The sequence below is a fragment of the Haemaphysalis longicornis genome, unplaced genomic scaffold (genome assembly GCF_048455015.1).
Source record: "Haemaphysalis longicornis isolate Haplotype H1 unplaced genomic scaffold, Haemaphysalis longicornis Haplotype H1 scaffold_8, whole genome shotgun sequence".
NCBI classification, from domain to species: Eukaryota; Metazoa; Arthropoda; class Arachnida; order Ixodida; family Ixodidae; genus Haemaphysalis; species Haemaphysalis longicornis.
The window spans coordinates 51859253-51882992 of record NW_027526445.1 but is presented as its reverse complement, the minus strand read 5'-3'; the positions used below and the strand labels follow the sequence as shown (position 1 = coordinate 51882992).

Sequence of the window (23740 nt, the reverse complement as noted above, 5' to 3'; positions counted from 1 at the left end):
TCGGCACTGGGAGCGCGAGGTTGTCTGTGTTCGCCAACGGAGGCGCGAGCGCACGTGCACTGCGAGGGGGAGATCACGCAAGAGATCACGCCACGAACGCAGGCAGTCATTCTCGGAGATCGAACGAGACGCAAGGACCTTTGCTCGTTTCCTCTCGTCTTGATCGGGCACAAGTTCGCCCTAAATAAAAGTTCTTTCTTTACCGTTGTGTCCCATCCTACGTGACAAATTGTGGTGGAGGTGCGGGGTAGTCCTCGATGGCGCGGGGTCTTTCACGAGGTCTGGGCCTGGGAGCATTGACTCCGAAAATAAAAGTTGATTTGTATAATGTACGTCTTTCTTAATGATGTAATGGGCGAACTTTCACGGGAGAGTTACGGTTACCGATGATCTCCCCCTCTCGACCTTCGCCCCACTTATCATCATTCATTCCGTGGATATGGCGTGATTTTTTTTAATTTATTTTGATACACGATTTTAACCCACCCGCTCCCCTCCATCTTGAAACGACAGTTATCCCACCGCAGTTCTGAAGTCTTCCGAACTAGGACTTCTGAAGGCTATCGAAGCTAGGCAAACCCATGCTTAGCTGGACTGCAGGACGTAGACATAGGTCTTCTCTGCTATATTATGGCGAATGAAGCTTCATTCATTAATTCATTCCTTAAATTGTTACGGATTGAAGTGCGACGGAAACAGGCTGTAGGTCTCGTTCTTGTTCATAATTACGAGGGCGCTGTCATAAGCGGATTTATTTTCCTTTTTCAAAATTCTGAACGGCTCTATTCTGTCCAGGCAGAAGCACGATGAGTGCCTCGCTGCTAATGACTGAAAAACGAGCGTTTTCATACTCGATATTCTCATGTAACCAAAAGATAGGAAGGCCGAAGCGAAATCTTGATCCAAATAAAAAAATTAAACACATTCAATTACTCCTGTAAACTTGAGTTATTGATGAGATGGACAACGCCTTAGTGCCTTTTTGAAGCATTCGGAAGCATCCTGAAGAATTCATGGAAAGCCTACGGTGCGGTCTCGCCCATTTAAAATTGCCTACTCGAGTTGCCCACGGTGCGGTTTTTGGCATTTTAGAACTGGCCACACAAGTTCATTTCTAAATCATCGTGTTTAGCCTCCAAAGATAAGGGGAAGGTTATGAAATTCTCTTAGCCGACGACTTGAGCAAAATTCACCCCCTGCCCATGCCCATGCCTGTGCCCGATCTTCCTTCGCCGTCCGCTGCGATAACAGGCCAGCAGGAGCGTCCATCCGTCCCTGGACGTTCGCTGTAGTCATCGTTTCTGAGACGGCGTGCGCACGCTTTCCGGAGATGCACCTCGCGTGACCGTGTAGCGGTGCAGAAGAAGAGACGAGCGGCCAAACGTATTTGCTCAACCCTTGCGAAGTGCAGCCGCCGCCGCGGCCGCCGCCTCTTTAATCGAAAGCAACGAGTGATTGAGCCGTGCCCGGCTCGTGCCGTAGCCTGTCCCCGAAGAAGGTGCAAAGTGGAGCCTTCTGGAACGAGCTCTTCCTCGCTTTATTCGCCCGCTGCCTCACCACTGAGGCAGGTGCAATGCCTGTGGTTTCCTTCTCCGCACCCGCTGTCTTCTTACGTCATTGGAGTACGGATTAACTGCCTATCAGTTGCGTTTCTCGAGTCTCAAGCCGTCAGATAAGAGGATTCGACAATCGCGCATCTCTGAAAACCATGCCACGCAGAGGTCTTGCTACCTACGTGGTGGCGTTGGCCAATCTGTGGATGCCTTCGTTTTTATGGCGACCCTTCAGTGCTTTGCGATGTTCGTACTGCTCATGCGGCTGTTGTGCGATGCGGGGCAGGTACCCCGCATTCAAGCGATGTTGGGCCGATTGTGAGCGAAAGATTGACGCGTTCCGTGTGATCGAAGGACGCGCCAGTCGCTCCACAGCTCTACGGCCTGCATTTGGCGAGTTGGCCCGAGCTTTTGAGCCGCGAAGGCATGCCCTCGTCTTCTCTTTGTTACTCGGGGAGCTTGCGAAAAGCGCTGTGGCTCTTTAGTGAGCGCAATCTTTGTCTTTCGTTGGTGTGAACGCTTTGCCATGTTCCTGGTATGTAAGCCACTATTCAGGGTAATTGCAACGTCGTTTAGTTGTTGTTGTATTTTTTTTTTGCATCGTGTTTGCGCGTGATGGCCTTATACGTGCGATGATGTGGCCAAAAGGCGAAGAGTTGGAAACACCCAATCAACAAGAACCTTGGGCAATCCCCAACGGTGTATATGCCGGTACCGGGGATCCCGAACGGAAGAAAGAGAACGGGTAGGTGCAGCTGGCCAAAGGACTGCTCTGGAACGGCTGTCGCTGTTAGCACTCCAGGCAGGGAAAACGCCAGTGCCGTGCGGGACGACCAGTCCCGGGAGCAGCGCGGCAGGCTCGACGCTTCGCTCGGTGTCCGGTGTGAGAGTGATCCTCGGCGCGAGTTTGCCGGCTCCCTGTGGTCCTCGCAGCTCCGGGGCCGCATCACTCCTGCTGGCGACGATAAAAATATTGCAGGATGCGTCAGCATACTCTTTCGAAAGAGCATTTCTTTTGGCTAGGTTTGTCGCCGAGCGTCCTGCCTCAGTGGAGTATAACCTACAACCCCGGCATCAGACTCACTGCTGCTACTTTTTTAAGAATCACTATACATGCTGCTGCGACACTGATTCCACATAAGCTGAAGACCAACCAAGACTGCGAGGAATTTCGGACAAACGGTCGTTTTTTTTGTTATATCTGTGCTATGCGTCGTAAACCAATGGGAACTGACCGCGCACCGAGTGCTGTTGTTGTTGTTGTTGTTCCTCATAATTAATGGCGCATACTCAATCAGGGAATCGGCCAAACATCAGTCGTTAAACCGAAAGAGATTACTGCCAAGGTACATTACTCGAGGAAAATTTCTTCCTGTTTTTCCTTTTTTTTCAATGCACTATATTAAACAGTGCGCGCAAAATGCTTCTTCCTGCTATTTTTTTCTGTTCAAGCGTATGAAACAACACACGCGCGAATATTTTTTATTCAGGCGCCTTTGACAATGTATCACATCAGGCTATACTCGAAGGACTCCAATGAACTAACTGCGGCACACGTACATACAATTACATACAAAATTTTCTTACCGATCGCACCGCCAACCTTAACCTCGGCCCCATCCGATCAATCTGCTTCGTGCCCGACCGCGTGGTACACCCCAGGGGTCAGTCATTTCCCCACTCCTCTTTAATCTTGCCCTGCTACAACTTCCGCCACTTCTACAACAAATTCAACACATACAACACGCACTTTATGCAGACGGACTGACTATTTGGACCACAGGGGGTTCGATTGGGGAACAGCGAGACGCCCTCCAAGAAGCCATTAACACCACCGACAACTACATTACAGCCCGCGGCCTCAACTGTGCACCAGAAAAATCTGCCCTTCTCGTCCTCCAAAAACGCACGCAAGGCCGTAAACGACAGCCCCTCCCAGACCCACAATTAAGCCTACAAGGCACTCCCATATGGCACACCCATATATGGCCACATATGCCCAATTCCTGACGTGGCCATATATGGCAATTTTTATATATGGCCATATATAGCATTTTCGTAAGGGTCCAATCCTAACCACCCCTACAATTCGTGTTCTGGGACTTACTATCCAATCAGACGGCGCAGGAATTTCTGCTATTCATAAATTACAAGGAACACTATTGCAAATCACGCACCTCATCAAACGCATTGCTAATCGTCGACAAGGACTGAAAGAAAATGACCTCATGCGCCTAATTCAAGCCCTCCTAATTAGCCGCATCACATACGGAACTCCATATTTGGCTCTCAAAAATAGTGAAATACAAAAACTCGATCTAATCATCCGGCAAGCCTATAAATTAGCACTAGGGCTACCACCGACAACTTCCACTGCCAAATTACTACAGATGGGACTTCATAACACCTGGGACGAACTTCGAGAGGCACATCATGTCAACCAGATCGAACGGCTCAAGCTTTCACACACTGGCTGTCACCTCCTCCGTCGCCTCGGCTACCCACTACCTGCCACCCAACAACCCCGCCAACGCATCCCTCTCGAACTACGGGATTGCATCTCCGTCGCCCCAATACCCAAGAATATGCACCCCCTTCATAACCAGGGTCGCCGACAAGCCCCGATTCGAATGCTTCGCAAGATGCTTCAAGTCAAGCCACGAGAAACCCGCTACGTTGACGCCGCCAAATATGCCGATAAACCAGCCTTCGCAATTTCAACAGTAGACCACCGAGGAATTAAATTGGCTTCCGCAACAGTAATTGGCAACGACTCCACAACTGCAGAAGAAATCGCAATAGCCCTCGCAGACACTACATCTCAAGACATTATCACCATCGTCACAGATTCGCAAGCTGCCTGTCGCCATTACGCCATTACTCCGCATTCTACAGTCCATCCCTAACCCTCCTTACCTCTACATTCTCTGGACCCCGGGACATGAGTCTCTGGAGGGGAATGAGGCGGCTCATGCTGCCGCCCGCGCGCATATCTACCGGGCGTTCCCCTCCAACGCTCCAGCATCACCGTCGGAAGTCCACCATTCTGTGCCTCAAAAATTGAACGACATCCTCGAACATTACCGCCTCGAACGCCGCATCTTTCCCCCACCCCACGACAAGTTGACTAAGGAAGAAGCCACCACGTTCCGCCGCCTTCAAACCAACACCTACCAGCACGGCACCCTCCTCCACGCCATTCATCCCACCTCCTACTCAGCCACCTGCAAGTACTGTACCCAACTCTGCACACTGTATCATATGATTTGGGCGTGCTCCCACACACCATCCCTCCCCCCTACTCCCTCCCCCAACCATGAGCAGTGGGAAGGCATGCTAGCCAGCCCGGACCCCGGCGATCAGCTTCGGCTGGTTGAAAGGGCCCGCCTGGCAGCGACCGCCCAGGGACTTCTGGACTGAGAAGACCCCCCCCATTGCCACTACTACAAAAACTAATATTGAAATAAAGTTTATTCCTCCTCCTCCTTTCAGATGTACGCCGCTACCGAGTGCTTGGAATGACATAGAACGTGTTAACAAAGCGTTAGCAGCTGTGGAATCTTTTGCAGTCGACATCCGGGTGGGTGAGCGTTCGGTGGACGCTGGCCGGGTGCGGGCTTTCGCCAGTATACCCAAATAACAATGTCGCGTTAAGAACTCCTTTTTTAAGCATACCGTCTAGCCCGCAGAAGATGGGCAATTCCCCCAGTGTGAATGGGCAAAGATTGAACACAACATACCGAGAGGAAGGCGTAATAACGATGATGGCAGACTAAAAGAACGCATATACAGTGAAGAGATGGGAATTAAATGCAGTGCCAGCCGGTCCAATGGCGTCGGAAAGAACTAAAAGAAACATATAAGCAATAACAAATTTGGCTCGCGTAATATTTCAACACAACATTTCCAACCTTTTCACCCGCAGCTTACTAAACGGGAAGAATACTCCGGGAACTACAGACAAACACCTTTCCTCACCCAACTTGGCTGCGTCGGATGTACCCCCGCTCCCCCAATACCCTGCCCCATGTAAATTCTGCCCTAACCCATGTAACTTCGTTCATATGAACTTGGGTTGCGCACATAACTTCGCCTTTCCTCATTTACCGCATTCCCTTCCCCTTTCTGAGCTGTGTGAGAACTTGATGACCAGCGCTGGCTTGGACGCCTAGCAACTCCTGGTGTCCAGAGCTAAGACATCACGGTCGTACCATGGTATCCTGGAATGAGTGACCACTCTTATATCCCCAAGCTACACATTAAGTTTTTCGACATCAGCAACAACACTTCGGATATGCGGCGCACGGTGGTGCATGCTAAAGCTGGGCGATTTAGTGGGCAGTACAAATAAACGAAAAGGACTGCCCAGAAAAGCGACCAGAGCTGACGCTGAGCAACGTTATTACAAGTCGGCTCTCGAAGAACCTCGCTGGACGACGGGTATGAAAGCATTATGCTTATAAAAGAGAAATAGCAGAAGTTTCGCACAGCAAGTGTGTGCTCCGTTCGCTTTTTACTAGTACTATACAACCGTGACCATTATTTGAGCCAAACATTCCGGGTTCCCTACCCAGGATTAAAACTTTCTCCAGCCTGCTGTACAGTCGATGACACTTGGGCATCATGAACAGCAAGAGACGTCAGGGTAGGGGACCAGAGTGGTGAGGAATTTTATTGTCATTCATACCAAATTAGCTATCTCCGCGAGCACTGGAAGTCCGATTGCGTTAGTCACCCTAATGTGTTTAACAAAAAGGGGGAAAGTAACAGCTAGGAGGGAAGTTGGCATGACTCACTTGTGGAATCCGCGTTCATGCAATAATTGAAGCAGGGCGTTTTACTTTTCATTTTAAAAATAGAAAAATCTAAGGTGGTTGCTCCAGGTGACAGATGGCTAATTGCATGTGGTGTAGGTGTCTCCATCAAATGGACTGTTTTCTAATAATAAGTGATATTTCTCAGCTTTACCTCATTGGTATTGATAAGCATAGAAAGCTTTGCACTCATGATTTAATTTGTATCATATGGGCATGAGACACATGGGGAACTTGCCTGGAATGCGCTCACATTGCATTACGTTTACGTAAAATGTTTTATTCCTGTAATATAAGATGCGGATAGAAAGGACAAAGTGTCGTCTGAAAGTGTTTTATGACAGCTTTAATTTCTACCCCCTTTTCAGCCACCCAGACCACCCAGAGCTGACCCATTCAGCCATGGTGGGGTGCAGGACAAAGTTCCACGAAGATTACGAGGTAGTTTAGTGCAAAATATAATTTTAAATGACGTAGACAGCAAAGAAGACTTTATGGAATAAAGAATTGGTGACGCATCCGCTCACTTCACTGCACATATTCTGTTACAGGACATAGGCAACAAAGAACATTTCGTGGAACAAAAAACTGGCCGCGGATGTGCTTACTCCACTGCAAATGCCGTCGAAAGATGCTAGCCTTCTTTTGCATGACATAGACAGCAAAGAAAAGTGTGTGGGATAAAGACTTGGTCACGTATGTGCCCGTTTCCCTGCAAATGTCGTCGAAAGACGCTACCCTTCTGGCGCATTACAGAGACAGCGAAGAAAGGTTTGTGGAATAATTTGGCCACATGTCAGCCCATTTCGGTGCAGATTTCGTCAACAGGCCACACCCTCTGCCGCATGACATAAACAGCAAAGAAAATTTCGTGGAATAAAGAATTGGCCACGTATCTGCTCAGTTCACTGCAAATGTTCTGTTACAGGACATAGACAGCAAATAACATTTCGTGGAATAAAGAATTGGACGAGTATCTGCTGACTTCGCCGCAAATGTAGTCGAAAGATGATAGCCTTCTGTTGCATGAAATAGACAGCAAAGAAAAGTTTCTGACATAAAGACTTGGTCACGTGTGTGCCCATATTTCCCTGCCAATGCCGTCGAAAGATGCTACCCTTATGCCACATCACATAGACAGTGAAGAAAGTTTTGTGATATAAGTTGGCCATATGACAGCCCAGTTCGCTGCCGATGTCGTCGACAGGCCACAGCCTTCTGCCGCATGACATAGACAGCAAAGAAAATTTTGTGAAATAAAGAATGGGCCACGTATCTTCCTATTCGCTGGAAATGTTGTCACAGGACATGAACAGCAAATATCAGTTTCGGGGAATAAAAATTGGCCGCGTATCTGCTCACTTCACTGCAAATGTCGTCAAAAGATGATAGCCTTCTGTTGCATGACATAGATAGCAAAGAAAAGTTTTTGGAATAAAGACTTGGTCACGTATGTGCCCGTTTCCCGGCAAATGTCATCGGACGCTACCCTTCTGGCGCATTACATAGACAGCGAAGAAAGGGTTGTGGAATAAGTTGGCCACACGTCAGCCCATTTCGGTGCGGATGTCGTCGACAGGCCACACCCTTCTGCCGCATGACATAGACAGCAAAGAAAATTTCGTGGAATAAAGAATTGGCCACGTATCTGCTCAGTTCACTGCAAATGTTCTGTTACAGGACATAGACAGCAAAGAACATTTCGTGGAATAAAGAATTGGACGAGTATCTGCTGACTTCGCCGCAAATGTAGTCGAAAGATGATAGCCTTCTGTTGCATGAAATAGACAGCAAAGAAAAGTTTCTGAAATAAAGACTTGGTCACGTGTGTGCCCATATTTCCCTGCCAATGTCGTCGAAAGATGCTACCCTTATGCCACATTACATAGACAGTGAAGAAAGTTTTGTGAAATAAGTTGGCAATATGACAGCCCAGTTCGCTGCCGGTGTCGTCGACAGGCCACAGCCTTCTGCCGCATGACATAGACAGCAAAGAAAATTTTGTGAAATAATCGGCCACGTATCTTCCTATTCGCTGGAAATGTTGTTACAGGACATGAACAGCAAAGAACAGTTCGGGGAATAAAAATTGGCCGCGTATCTGCTCACTTCACTGCAAATGTCGTCAAAAGATGATAGCCTTGTGTTGCATGACATAGATAGCAAAGAAAAGTTTTTGGAATAAAGACTTGGTCACGTATGTGCCCGTTTCCCTGCAAATATCATCGGACGCTACCCTTCTAGCGCATTACATAGACAGCGAAGAAATGGTTGTGGAATAAGTTGGCCACATGTCAGCCCATTTCGGTGCAGATGTCGTCGACAGGCCACACCCTTCTGCCGCATGACATAGACAGCAAAGAAAATTTCGTGGAATAAAGAATTGGCCACGTATCTGCTCAGTTCACTGCAAATGTTCGGTTACAGGACATAGACAGCAAAGAACATTTCGTGGAATAAAGAATTGGACGAGTATCTGCTGACTTCGCCGCAAATGTAGTCGAAAGATGATGGCCTTCTGTTGCATGAAATAGACAGCAAAGAAAAGTTTCTGAAAAAAAGACTTGGTCACGTGTGTGCCCATATTTCCCTGCCAATGTCGTGGAAAGATGCTACCCTTATGCCACATTACATAGACAGTGAAGAAAGTTTTGTGAAATAAGTTGGCAATATGACAGCCCAGTTCGCTGCCGTTGTCGTCGACAGGCCACAGCCTTCTGCCGCATGACATAGAAAATTTTGTGAAATAATCGGCCACGTATCTTCCTATTCGCTGGAAATGTTGTTACAGGACATGAACAGCAAAGAACAGTTTGGGGAATAAAAATTGGCCGCGTATCTGCTCACTTCACTGCAAATGTCGTCAAAAGATAGCCTTCTGTTGCATGACGTAGATAGCAAAGAAAAGTTTTTGGAATAAAGACTTGGTCACGTATGTGCCCGTTTCCCTGCAAATGTCGTCGAAAGACGCTACCCTTCTGGCGCATTACATAGACAGCGAAGAAAGTTTTGGGGAATAAGTTGGCCGCATGTCCGCCCATTTCGGTGCAGATGTCGTCGACAGGTCACACCCTTCTGCGGCATGACATAGACAGCGAAGAAAATTTTGTGGAATAAAGAATTGGCCATGTATCTGCTCACTTCACTGCAAATGCAGTCGAAAGATGATAGCCTTCTGTTGCATGACATAGACAGCAAAATAGTTTGTGGAATAAAGACTTGGTCACGTATGTGCCCGTTTCCCTGCAAATGTCGTCAAAAGACGCTACCCTTCTGGCGCATTACATAGACAGCGAAGAAAATTTCGTGGAATTTCGTGAATTGTCGTGGCCAAGTATCTACTCACTTCACTGCAAATTTCGTCGAAAGATGATAGCCTTCTGCTGCATGAAATCTGAAAATGTTGTCGAAAGATGATAGCCTTCTGTTGCAGGCCACACCCTTCTGCCGCATGACATAGACAGCAAAAAAAAAATTCGTGAATTTCGTGAAATTTCGTGGCCACGTATCTACTCACTTCTCTGCAAATTTCGTCGAAAGGTGATAGCCTTCTGTTGCATGACATAGACAGCAAAGAAAGGTTTGTGGAATAGAGACTTGGTTTTCGTTGTGGGGATTCTGGCAGCCGCCACGGCATACGTAATAGGCGGTCTACACTGTATACGACAGATAGACAAGCGGAGCATATATTTTTACAAAGTTTGTTGAATTCCCTGCAATGTAGACCACTGTATACATTCTACGCAGTCCACTATCTATGCAGACACTGTCTACTGTTTCTGTCTCCTTTGTGATCACTGCCAAAGCAGTGATCTGTCACTGTGTCTCAAACCTTTGTGTTGGAGTTCCACAGCCCCACCATAGACTCTTTTACTGCTACGAGAATGCTTGGACCTGCCTTCGTGGGATAGCTACGGGACCTCGGGGGTACCCTGCCCACATCGTTGGGTAGCGCTCGAGGCCGTACGAAGAAAAAACACACACGGCGGCGCTAACTCGCAGCTTTTTTTATTACGCTTAACCGCAACGATATACTCTGTAGAAACACGTGCCCAGGAAAAACAATCGAAGAGCGGTTCGGTAAACACAAGATTACAAAGTTCACGTTGATACAAACAACCCACAAGCACCCCATTTGATGCATTCGATAATAACAGAAATTGTTTTTCATGCAACGCCAGAGAAGCATGGCTGCCACATTTGCCATCGGTTTCTCTTATATAATGATTATCGCTCAGGCCATGTCAAAATGCGATAGCGAATGTGATAGCCTTGGCTTTTTCTTGTATAAAATGCTTCCATTAGCACTCTGTTCATGGCAAGAAACCATGCCAAATATGGCAGCCACGCGTATGCGCCATTGGTGAGCACTTAGTACAGTGTGAGAAAATTGTCAGCCAGTGCAGCTGCGTGCATCGGCACCTCCCGTCTCGGTGCAGCGGCTGTACACCAACAGGTGCGGACATTAAAGGGGCCCTGAAAGGCATTTTGAGCACACTAAATGAACTAGCGCAATCGCTAGATTGGGTCGCCAACGTCACCTGTGCCAAGTATTACTCTTTTACGCGCAGCGGAAAGCTCACACTTTTGTTGCAAAGTTTGTCGCTTTTTTCTCACCCTTTCCTTCGTGTTTTTGGACGCCGCCATCTTCACATGTCTACATCATCGATTCCCAGATGTTCGTCATGAGCTAGACATCCTGCTATTGGGCGGCTTTTTCACGCACTTCCGGCAAAGAGATGAGTCGTCTGCTCAGCGTCGGCTCGCCGGCTGATCTGCCAGCGGAGTGCCGGAGTGCTTTGACATTTTACGACAAACGAAACAAGTGTAAACAAACGCTTAACCGTTTGTATTGAATGCAACACGGCCATAACACGACGTGGATTTTATCTTACGTGAGTACGTACCATAAAGAAAGTCCCGTGGCACTTTGGTGCAATCGCAGAGAACGCCCTGAGCCGAATGCCCGGGTTTGACGCGTACATTTTATTCAACTTCAAAACAATCCAGAGATGCGTTTCGAACGAACGCAACGTCACAACATGCGTTGCAAGTCTGAACCGCGATTGACAGACGATGAGTTGCCTCCTCCTGCCCGTCGTAAATTCGGCACTCACCTCACACCCGGTTTGCGGGGACGAGCAGCAAGTCACAACTCTGGCGCGCAAGCGAGAAGGCTTTTAGCCAGGCACACTGCACATACCCCATGCGAGGTTGAGTGGTACGTCGTTCGAGAAAGATAATCCAGACCATGGGAAGCACTATCCACCCGCAGAAGTACAATGTCGCATTTCATCGCGAAACGAACGCGTCCACAACGCACAGGAGGCGATGCACACACACACACACAGCTTCGGTCGCTGCATTGGCTTAGCTGCAAGCTTCGTTCGGACAATCAGCGATGCTACGACGATACAGAGCTGCGTGAGGACGACGTGCTAACCACTTCACGTATTTAAAAACACAGGGGCAAAGAACTAGGTTCATCGGAAGCAAAAAATCTTTCCTCCATTATAGTGCCTGAAATATACTGGCTAGTGTGCCGAGGGCGGGCTCCAGGCGGGCGCCGGGAGCGATGTACGCGGCCGTCTGCCGCTTGGGGCGCTGCCGTGCGGGAGTGTGCGCGTTCATCCGGCCCGAGCAGATCGCGCGGTTACCTCCGAGCTGCGTAGCAGACGGCAGCGGCAGAACTTTCCATTCCCGCTTGCGACGAAAGCGAGGGAAAGCGACGGGAATTCTGTCGCGCAACCAAAATTTGTCCCGACCATTCGACAAAAACGATCGTCGCGCGACAAAGCGACGGAATTCCTGCCGCTCTCACTCGCTTTCGTCGCAAGTGCGAACGGGCCTTTATGCGCAATCTCCGCCCCACATAAAACAAGCTCTTGCTTATCGCCCGAGCATACGGTTGATATCTGACTACGTTACACTGTGCTTGCCAGTGTATTTAAACGATGTCACTAGGTTTGAAACGTACGCGCTCGGCGTGCAGCTTTGTAAACGCAAGCGGTTTCACATACGCACGCTATTTTGCTGCTAATAGAGTTTTAGTACAGCGTTTGTGGCCTTTGCATACGCTAAACGCTAAATTTTTGCGTCCCGCTACGTGACACCGCGATGGGAGTTTTAGTAGAGCGTCTCATCAGTTTTGCGTAGCGACACACTAATGCATACGGCGCCATCTGTCAAATGTTTTCCAAAATGTCTCGCCGGCTGATCTGCTAGCGGAGTGCCGGAGTGTTTGGACATTTTACGACTATCCAAACAAGTGCAAACAAACGCTTTCCCGTCAGTGTTGAATGCAACACATGGGTGCAGCTTGTCAGAACACGGGTTCTCGCTGATCGAGTGCAGCGTTGGTTTGCTCTTCGCCTTCACGTTCATCGCCGCTGATAAAGCGATCCGATCCGGCGCGTTTTGTGCACGGGTTCTGTGTCGGTTGAAAATGTCTTTTTTCACATGCCGCCGGTAGTAGGGATTACAACCACCGCAAAATAACACCCGGCACCAGCGGGGCCACATCTGAGACCGCGCTTTTTGGATAAACAGTGCGCGGTGCACCAAAGGGAACGAGCGCACGATTCTCCCCACGCGGCTGCGAGTTCGCCGCCGATACCAACTGCAGCCCTGGAGCTACGTACACCGCGAAAGGGCAAGGCCAGGCCGCACACATGCGGCCAGGTCATTCGTTCGCTTTTCCAGCCTGTCTCCATGGTGTCTACAGAGATGAAAAAGCCGAAAGAGCTGGCCCGTAGCAGACGGCAGTCTGTGGGAGCGCAATAGCGGAAGTACGTCACCGCTGAGGAGCGGAGCATCATGGGAGGGGAGGCCAACAGCGAAGAAACAGTTGAAAGGAGGAGGAAATACGGCGCGACGATAATTCGCGGTTTTTGATTTACGATTTCTCAGCTAATACTCATCGCTTTAACAAAATTCTTGCAGGAGGAGATTGCTAATACATTGCTTTATTTGGTTACATGTACATCCATGCATCGGCGGAAGGCATTTCAGGACCCCTTTAATAGATCTCGAATTCCATCGCATTGTTCACTGAACTTCGCAAATGTGTGTCAGTCCGGGTCAATCATCAACCTTCTCTGGAATCAGTTGGTCAGTCGGCATCATTATATCTCATATCAGTCAGTCATTCGTCAAACGTCCCCATGAAGAACTCATATGCCACCAATTCGCGCCACTTTGAGCGGCTAACGTAAACAGCACACATTCAACGGTCGAACAGGCCGGCTGTACGTCGGGTGCATGGCCTTTTTGAACTAAAATTTTATAAATAATTAAAAACAAGAAGACGAAGAACTGGGCAGTGTCGGACTATCGCATGATCTCATCGCCTCATCTAGAGAGAAACGATTATTTCACCACCACCATCACCATCATCACCCTGGTTGTGTTGACTGAAGGACGAAAACGTCTGCAAAGGATATCCAACCACGCCTATCGAGGGCAAATTTAGTCCATGCTTGCGAACTACATGCTTGGATCCATGCATGAGTCCATGAGTTGCAAACTACTTTATTTAATGGAGAATTAAGCTCCTACCTACGATGAGCTGGCATGGATTGTATTAGACCAGCTCGTGCAGCAAAAAAAAAAAAAAACAATGAAACACTGTAGACAGGCCTGTGAGGTTATCATCCAGTCGCCCCTTGCGAGGATCCGGCCGGCTACCCCAATGGATCGCCCATCAGACTCACCCTTTTGGCCCACAGGGCCCTGCCGGCAGCAAGTCGCCCCCGAGCACCCAGGAATCCTTACCGAGGCCGCGGGACCGCCGCCTGGCAGCACGGCTATCAACTGAGCTAGCAGCACCGTGCTCTTACCACATGGCGGTGACAGGACGCTTATATATTTGGTACCAAAGGTGAAGCGGGCAGAGGCAGCCCCTCGCGGCTCGAGAGATAGGCCGACTCCTTCGCCCCATAGATTCGTGCGTTGGATCGGCTGCCCAAATTGGCCGAGTCGTCCCGCCTCCACAATGGGTGGTCTGCAGTTAACATTTGAGGTGACTTAAAGGGGCATCAGATGGCCGACGATCGATGATAGAAGAGATTGCTGGTTCGTCGGACGACGGCACGTCGCAGTAGGCTGCCGCCCACTGAAAGGAATACGTTCAATTTGTGTGATTTATTCACGGGAAGTATTTACGACTCCCAGCATAGATCAAAGAAAAGAGGTCGCACAGAGGCTCGTATTTAGTGGCGTGCCCCACTTCCCCCCCCCTTCCCCCAAAACATGGACGCGCAGACAGTCCCGCCTCCAAAAAGTAAGTCATGATCGGAGAGTAAAGGAGGGCCCACATCATCGCGCTGATTGGCCACGGTGACAACCCATTACACAAATGATAACACGACCCGCTGTCTCACCTTTGTGGGGAAAACCCAAGGTGTTCATGAAAACATTCCAACTAACAAACAATAAATGCGAAATCGCAGCACTGAGCAATTATGCCTCGCGCTGAGTCTTAAGTATTGTCCATGCGACAAACGCCAAAATTATGCCCCAGGCTGAGAAGCATTCCTTTCTTTGTCAACATATCTAGCGCATTATAGAAACCGCCCTGAGAGAATACAAAATCTTGCCGTCTAGCCATTGAGGTATACCAGCCATCAAGGGAACAACTGGATAGATAGATAGATAGATAGATAGATAGATAGATAGATAGATAGATAGATGGAGAGAGACAGAGAGAGAGAGAGAGAGAGAGAGAGAGAGATAAATGCCCGCCGGGTGGGATCCGAAACCACGATGCCACCCGGCGGGCAATTTTTCTCCACTTTCTCTCTTTCTTCCAAAAATTCTTTATCTGTTTCAATCACCTACCGCATCATCACCTTTGCTTTCCTCGGCATTCTTGGCGGTCAATCCTTTTATATATATATATATATATATATATATATATATATATATATATATATATAGCAGAACAGAGAGATACGGGACGAGGGACTCGGTAAAGATACATATCAAGGTTGCAGTCGTCATTGCCAGTGCTATTCGGCTTTTTTTCGAAATATATAATAGGGCCGAATGACGTGTGCTTGTCACGTTTCTTTGATTCATTGATAAATAAGCGAAAATATAAGTCGAGAAAAAATCCGCCGTTTTCCGGTAGCGGGACTCGAACCCACATCTCCGCATAACCGGTGCGGTGCGTTAACCAATTACGCTATCCCCACAGCGGCTTCTCTCTCGACTTTAAAGCGGGGGTTTATATTTACAAGAGCTCTGAGGCCGGTCAACTAGCGCCGCCCCTCGACTACCGCGGGAGACGTAGAACGTCTTCTTTCCCAGCGGCCGCCACGTAGAACGTGGTCGGAGGTCGGGGTTAGCAATTGGCATATCCGAACTGCTGGAGCCAGTGCCTCGTAATGCATGTAGCAGAACAGAGAGATACGGGACGAGGGACTCGGTAAATATACATATCAAGGTTGCAGTCGTCATTGCCAGTGCTATTCGGCTTTTTTTCGAAATATATAATAGGGCCGAATGACGTGTGCTTGTCACGTTTCTTTGATTCATTGATAAATAAGCGAAAATATAAGTCGAGAAAAAATCCGCCGTTTTCCGGGAGCGGGACTCGAGAGAGAAGTCGAGAGCGGAAGTCGAGAGAGAAGCCGCTGTGGGGATAGCGTAATTGGTTAACGCACCGCACCGGTTATGCGAGGATGTGGGTTCGAGTCCCGCTCCCGGAAAACGGCGGATTTTTTCTCGACTTATATTTTCGCTTATTTATCAATGAATCAAAGAAACGTGACAAGCACACGTCATTCGGCCCTATTATATATTTCGAAAAAAAGCCGAATAGCACTGGCAATGACGACTGCAACCTTGATATGTATCTTTACCGAGTCCCTCGTCCCGTATCTCTCTGTTCTGCTACATGCATTACGAGGCACTGGCTCCAGCAGTTCGGATATGCCAATTGCTAACCCCGACCTCCGACCACGTTCTACGTGGCGGCCGCTGGGAAAGAAGACGTTCTACGTCTCCCGCGGTAGTCGAGGGGCGGCGCTAGTTGACCGGCCTCAGAGCTCTTGTAAATATAAACCCCCGCTTTAAAGTCGAGAGAGAAGCCGCTGTGGGGATAGCGTAATTGGTTAACGCACCGCACCGGTTATGCGGAGATGTGGGTTCGAGTCCCGCTCCCGGAAAACGGCGGATTTTTTCTCGACTTATATTTTCGCTTATTTATCAATGAATCAAAGAAACGTGACAAGCACACGTCATTCGGCCCTATTATATATTTCGAAAAAAAGCCGAATAGCACTGGCAATGACGACTGCAACCTTGATATGTATCTTTACCGAGTCCCTCGTCCCGTATCTCTCTGTTCTGCTACATGCATTACGAGGCACTGGCTCCAGCAGTTCGGATATGCCAATTGCTAACCCCGACCTCCGACCACGTTCTACGTGGCGGCCGCTGGGAAAGAAGACGTTCTACGTCTCCCGCGGTAGTCGAGGGGCGGCGCTAGTTGACCGGCCTCAGAGCTCTTGTAAATATAAACCCCCGCTTTAAAGTCGAGAGAGAAGCCGCTGTGGGGATAGCGTAATTGGTTAACGCACCGCACCGGTTATGCGGAGATGTGGGTTCGAGTCCCGCTCCCCGAAAACGGCGGATTTTTTCTCGACTTATATTTTCGCTTATTTATCAATGAATCAAAGAAACGTGACAAGCACACGTCATTCGGCCCTATTATATATTTCGAAAAAAAGCCGAATAGCACTGGCAATGACGACTGCAACCTTGATATATATATATATATATATATATATATACAGAAAGATAGGTCAGCAGTCTACAACGCCAAAGGAGGCATAGGGGTGTGGTTAGGCTCTTTTCTTTTTCACTACGGTTAATGAAGTAAACATTTTTAAATATACAGAAGAAAGAAAAACACGCGCCCAGAGTGGGGACCGAACCCACGCCTTTCGATTACATGTCGAATGCCTTACCAATTCGGCTATCTGGGCGAATGTGTTCTCCTTAACTTTCTGGGCTATTTATATTTACTAGAAGTGTATCTGACGCTTGATACACTTCTAGTAAATTACTTCTAGTAAAAGATAGTTCAAAAGATATAATATAAGATATAAAAGATATAAATAGTTCCAAAAGATATAACACTGCCAATATCAATGATGTGCATGTTTATGTCTTACTGAAGTATACCTACAGTTTTCATTTTGCTGAACAATGTTAACAAGTACGAAGTATGCTACAAGATTTCGTAGCTCGGAAAAGTCTATATTGACGTCTTCTTCAAGAATTCATTTACCCTTTGGCCGGCCTACTGAATCGAGGGAAGGACGTACGTACAGACAGACAGACAGACAGACAGACAGACAGACAGACAGACAGACAGACAGACAGACAGACAGACAGACAGACAGACAGACAGACAGACAGACGCACTGCGTACTGCGCCAGAGGAATCTCTCAGTCTCCCAGTTCTTCGGAGCTGTCGGAGCGACTGTCGATGTGTTTTGGGATGGAAAGTGCTCCTACGTACGGCGTTACGACAATTTATGCGTCGGCTAAGCGCGGTCGGTCACGCAATTACGCAAGGGTTGAAACACAGCAGGCGTACTGTGGAAGCCACAGTGCTGTCACCTTAAAGTCTGGTGAATACACTTAAGTGACCTGAGGGTTGTTTTTGTTCAGATGGCATTGTCTTTTTTCAGAAGCCCTCGTAATCGAGCGGTACCCCTGGATCCAACCTCTTGGTAAAATTCCTCCCTCCCTTTCCTACCGCAATGATGGGGGCGAGCATAAGTTCCCATCCCTACTTTCGAAAGGCAGTTGCCCAACCGACTCTTAACTCTCTTGTTTGACTTCATCTGAATATTGCGGTGCGCACTGTGTTTATTCCAAGGGGTATACACACAATTAAAGTTTCACGCTTGTCCTAACAGGCGCATTTCTCTCAAGTGGAACGACGGAGAAAAAATATGCGCGTGTAGCTGCGCTCTCAGTCTTTATATAAAGATGTACAAGAAGGCATCAAGGCACGTACGTGTAGGTCAGATCCGAGCGAAAAAAATGCGTGCCAGAAGGGGAAGAAAATTGCTGCTCGGAGCACCGGCTTCCCAAAATAGGCCGAAGTATGTAATTCTTCAGGGGTCAATCGCGGCCAACGGTACGCTTAGCGCACCGTTTGGACGAGCCGTCTATGCGAACGTGCAGAGAGCGCGATCAGAGTCACTCGCCAACACACAATTAGAATGTCACCAGTTGTGACACGAGGCAAACGTCTTCGAAAGACGGGACCGATCATCGGTGGGAACGCAGTGCCGTTTTAAAAACCTCAAAAGTCAATACTACCGAGACGGCGCAAAAAAATGATGTCGGCGATCGCGGACGTAAAGTTGGAGGCCGCTCGCACAAAGGAACCGCGTTCCCGCAGACGGAGCGAGCACATCTCCATCCACATGACAAACATGCGGTGAGTTCTATTTTCTAGTGTTTTCATTCAACCTCTTATTTGGTAGCCCCTAGTCGTGCGGCCAGCCATCGGCAACGAAAAGAAAGATAATTCGGTTCAAGGGGAACGCATTATAAGCGTTCGGTTCTCGGCCAGCGCCGATTAGAACCGTGACGGCCGAATCCTTCTTCTCTACCGCTCTCGTCGCTCTAAACGACCGTTCAGCAAACACGGAAGTTTGGCGGTCTCCGCGGAGCTTTGCTGCTGCGGAGCCCACCGCGGCGTTGGTGCGGTTCGGACATCATTTAACGCCCTTTTAGTTGTTCGTCTCTGCACAGATACAACGCACTGCAAAGGTGACCCCGAGGGAAGGGCACAAAGCTATTGAATGAGGTGCACCTCTTGATCCCCGTGAGTGTAGATGTGTTAGCAGTGGAGGCGAAAATTACGGCTGGTTTGGCAGTTTAGGGACTGGAACTTTGTGAGAAAATTTTACGGTGTAGGCCGAGGCTTCGAGGCTTGGCAAGACTGTTTTGTGCGCTGAGTGCACGCATGTTGAGGCGCATCCGAACGATAGGGGTTGGAAATTTGGAGTGAGCGTGGTTGTTCACGAGCCTTGCTTCAGCTGCAGCTATGAATATCGTAATTGCGGAGAACCACTGCCCGAGGCGGAAATCCGTAATGAGAGGAGAAGCCCTCTAAGGGGACCTCGACAGCACCGCACAACCCGTCCCCTATTGAGAAAATTGTCTCGTCGGAGTAAAGCTCGTGCCAAGTTTAACACCAACATCAATGAAACAAGCCATACATTGGGAAAAATAGACGAGAAGATTTCGACTGGCCAGCTACTTTGCCGCCCTTCACTACAGACTCAGAACGTCTGGTGCTGAGCAAATAAACCGATTATTGAATCAGTTTTCGTTTGTTGCACAGTATTTAGGATAACAAAGCGTTATTTTGTGCAATAGGGTGATTAACAAGCGTGTAGAGGGAAATCGTGTAGGAGAAATCAACATAAACCATAGGCCAACACAACGAATGGCATTATAAGCTACGGTGGCGTTGCGCCATCTTTGAGTGTATTTTGCTAGGTTTGGTAGCTTTTGATATAGAAAAAATTAGTATCCTATTGCACCCGGCGTTTTGTTTTCGCCAGGCTTGGAAGGTTCCGGGGAAGTCATGTTTCGCAATTCTAGTATTTTTTATAGTTCAAATGCCCTGACTTGCTTTATTACGTCTAATCAGGGCGTCCACACTTTCGGTTGCCTCACAGCGGCCCGTTTTTTTTTCTTTTAACAGCTTAGTGTGCCCCAGTGTTTTCGACACGTCATATAATGGAGCAATAAGCGTGTAATTTGAAGCCAACTGCTTAAACACAACTTTGTGGAAGGTGCCAGCTACGTGTTTGCTAAGCAACATAACTGACGGAAGGGATGAGCTTCCCATTCTTTCAAACAAAGCCAGGTTGTGCGTTGTTTTCATGGTTCCTTTACCAAAATTGTATCACTGGCTTCTTGCTAAGTGCCTACCAGGCTTATTACGAATATCAGGTTAAAAGATTGCATAGATGAGTGGAAAGGATATTTTTTGCACAAAACGCCAGCTCTCCACCGAGGGCTACGCGTCCATCTTCCTGGATGCCCCCGATTGGCCGTGACCAACATGACGTCAGCAGAGGACACACTCCGGTCTCTCTGCTGTCCGAGGCATTGCAAGCTCTCGTTCGATAACCTTACTTGTGTTGTGCCGCGGTTTGGCACCCAATTTAAAAATAGTACGAAAACAAGAGTTAACTCAGTGTGCCGAAGATCCATCGGAAATGGCGTGCGCACGACACACAAGTTATCGGACGGTTCAGAGGACAAAAAATAGTTCCAGGAATGTCTGAAAACGAACTGTAGGGGGGCAAGACTATCCTGAACTACTAAAACTGCTGGAATGTCTCATAAGTCTGCTCATTGACCAGCGCAATGGAAACCCAAGCTGTATTTGAGGCCAAACATACGTGCACAGCCGAATGGGCCAACATATATTTAATAAGGTACACGTCAATTCAGGTCAGCTTTCCCGCTGCTCCGTTATCTCGCTCTCGTGTGGAAGCCACTGGTAGCGCCCAACAAGGCCGCCTTTACTGAGCTGCTGTGTGACCACTGAAGAGCGCTGACTACCCGAGTATTGGAATATCTTGCTTCAAAATCCGCGTAGAGCTGTTGTCCCCGTGTTGTCCTCGCACTGGACTCGTCTACAGTTGTGTTTCACTTAGTGCTTTTAGAGCGCTACTAGAAGTGTTGTGGTGAATTGCACAAGTGTATCAGTGCCCGCTGTGCCCGAATGTACCTATTTACGCCGGTAGGGGCTTTTCTCCTCGTTAACGTATTGGCTTTTCACAAACAATTTGTTTCGGTGTTAAACAATCTTCATTTATTTTAACTGGCGGTAAACCTGAGATAAGGCAAGCCGGAGCAGGTTTTGTTCTCAATTTATTTATTTTATTTTATTGGGGGAGCCTGGAGTTTATGGTAAATGGCTTAAAGTCGGTTAGAATGACGGACAGTTCCACTGGAAGTGATATAAGCAATCGCATGTACCATTTAGGAAGGCTAGCTGTACATTCCAGCATAAATTTGCTGAACTGCTATTGAACAAAATATGCGAACAATTAACCGCCGGTCTTCCGCGTAAAGGCCGACCCCCATGCAGCGAAATTTCTCGGTGAACTTCGCGGGGCGGCCGCCGCGGTTTGACGCGCCGCGCAGTTTTCGTCCCCCCCCCCCCCCCCCCCCCCCATACCTCCATGCACCGACGAGCGAGGTGCTTGCATCAAGGTTGCCAGATGTACAATCCAATACAGCATGTGCGTAAATATAACCTTGTTCACAATATATGTACAAAAAACCTAACTAGGAAGTAATAAAACTTGATGTAAACACCTGAAATAATCTCTATTTATTTTGTTTGTTTATTGTACAAGCTTTTTTTGGAGACTGACTTCATAGTTAGTGCACAAACATTTCTAATGGAAACAATGGGTGAAGCTGCTCAGGGGTTTTGCTTTACTCTTGTTTTGCTTTGCAGATACTTTCAGTTTCACGCGCTGCACTTCTCCAATTCCACTACACTTTTGCACACCGTGGTACACTAAAAATGGTAACTACCCGCCGTCGCCATCTTCTTTTCTTGAAGAGTCTCCTCCATACTTCCTGCCCAAGAGATACAACTGTACCCGGAAAAGGCGGGAAAAGAGCGTCGGCTCTTTGGCAGCCGAGTGCGCAGGCGCTCTGCGCAGACAAAGCACGCACAAAGTAAGTACAAAGCTGTGATTGGCGGCTTCAAAATGCAGCTTGCCGATTCCGGTCGCGATCGCCGCCGCGCGTTCGACATCTAGCTCGCGTAGGTCGCCGGCGAACAGCCGTATTTACGACACCGGCGCCGGGCGTCATTAGCCGCTTTTGGGGGGAAGCACCTTTGGACCTTGCTTTGTGCGGGGCTTGCAGTCCGTGTAGACATTCTTGCGCATGTGTGAAGAGCATTGGATTGCATTGGATTGGATTGGATTGAATTGGATTGGTTTGAAATGAATTGAAATGGATTGGATTAATAATAATAATGAGACTGTTTCTGTTCCATAATCCCAGATACAGATACATAAACACAGATCCCGAAAAAGGAACCGCGGAAAAAAGCTGTCATAGACAGCTTGACGAGGCCGCAGCCCCCTTTTTGCTCAACAGAAGCATCGCGACAAAAGAAAACACACAGTCATAACGACAACCGGAAAAGTAAGAATAAAAGTTAACAATAAGACAATTAAATTGAATTGTACCGGATTGGACTGGACTGGAATTGTATATACTGTACGCACGCGTTGTGACTCATTTACATGGCGAGTGGGCAATGGCACGGGTGATTTACGGTAAGAACGATCCCCAGTGCTTCGCCCACTCGTCATGATTCACTTCGTGGAGATGCATGAATTGTTTTCGCCGACATTTGTGCGTGGAGGTTGGCCTTAAGTCGCGTTCTGGCGTGAGTGTGCCGGTGTTTCATATGTGTTCACAGCCCCGTTGTAGCGATACATGCTTTCTATTCCTGAACAAATGAGTACAGAACACCATTTCTTGGGGCGCAAACAGTATGAAGCACTTCATAACTAGTACTCGCCCACCGCTATGCTCAGTGGTCGAGGCGTTGTTATGCTTATTAGAAGGACGCGATTTCGATCCAACGACACAGTGGCCGTTTACCTGACGAAGGTGGAAACAGAAAACTCCCGTGGGTCTTGATTTCGGCGCCCATTAAAGTGCCCTGGTGGCATATAATAATGCTAGTACACCACTACGACGCGTCTCAGACAGCGTCTTACCGATGCCTGCCCCCGTGGGAAAGACAGGGAAAGGCACCGTATTTCCCTCAGACCATATTTGGACGAATAGATGTTGCTCGCTCGCTCTCACTCTCTCGCGTTAGAATACACTATCCAACCGTTTTTTTCGGACTCGAAAAATTCGGACTTGCTGGATATTTCGGACTTTCCCGAGGAACCGTCAGAGCTGTCCCAGAGGAGAAATGACTCGCGGATTTTTCGGACTGCTCTTTTATTCGGACTATTTTTCGTTCCCCTCTAAGTGCGAGAAATCGGTCGGCAACTGAATTGAACTTATACTGGGGAACTTCAAATAAACATTTTTTAAGTTTACACGTTGAGGTATCCGACTTCCCGACCGGATTTCAACCTGCCAGGGCGTCATCTTGTCACTGACGTTATTGAAGCCCTCTTGCCCGAGTTCATGGGCGACGGAGTGAAAACGAGAGAGAGAGAGAGAGAGAGAGAGAGAGAGAGAGAGAGAGAGAGAGAGAGAGAGAGAGAGAGAGAGAGATAGAGAGAGAGAGCTATGGTTGGATAGAAAATGGAAATTGAACGGCGGATACTT

At 48.2% G+C, this 23740-nt stretch overlaps 1 long non-coding RNA gene and 1 other non-coding gene across 2 annotated transcripts in view; both read right to left on the bottom strand.

Annotated features, from left to right (window-relative positions):
- The window catches only part of LOC144148661 (uncharacterized), a 446918-nt gene that overhangs the window by 67598 nt on the left and 355580 nt on the right, over positions 1–23740 (bottom strand). The gene's annotated exons all lie outside the window — the stretch shown is intronic.
- Trnat-ugu (transfer RNA threonine (anticodon UGU)) lies at positions 17287–17358 on the bottom strand. The gene has a single exon. It is a non-coding gene; the product is annotated as a tRNA-Thr (tRNA).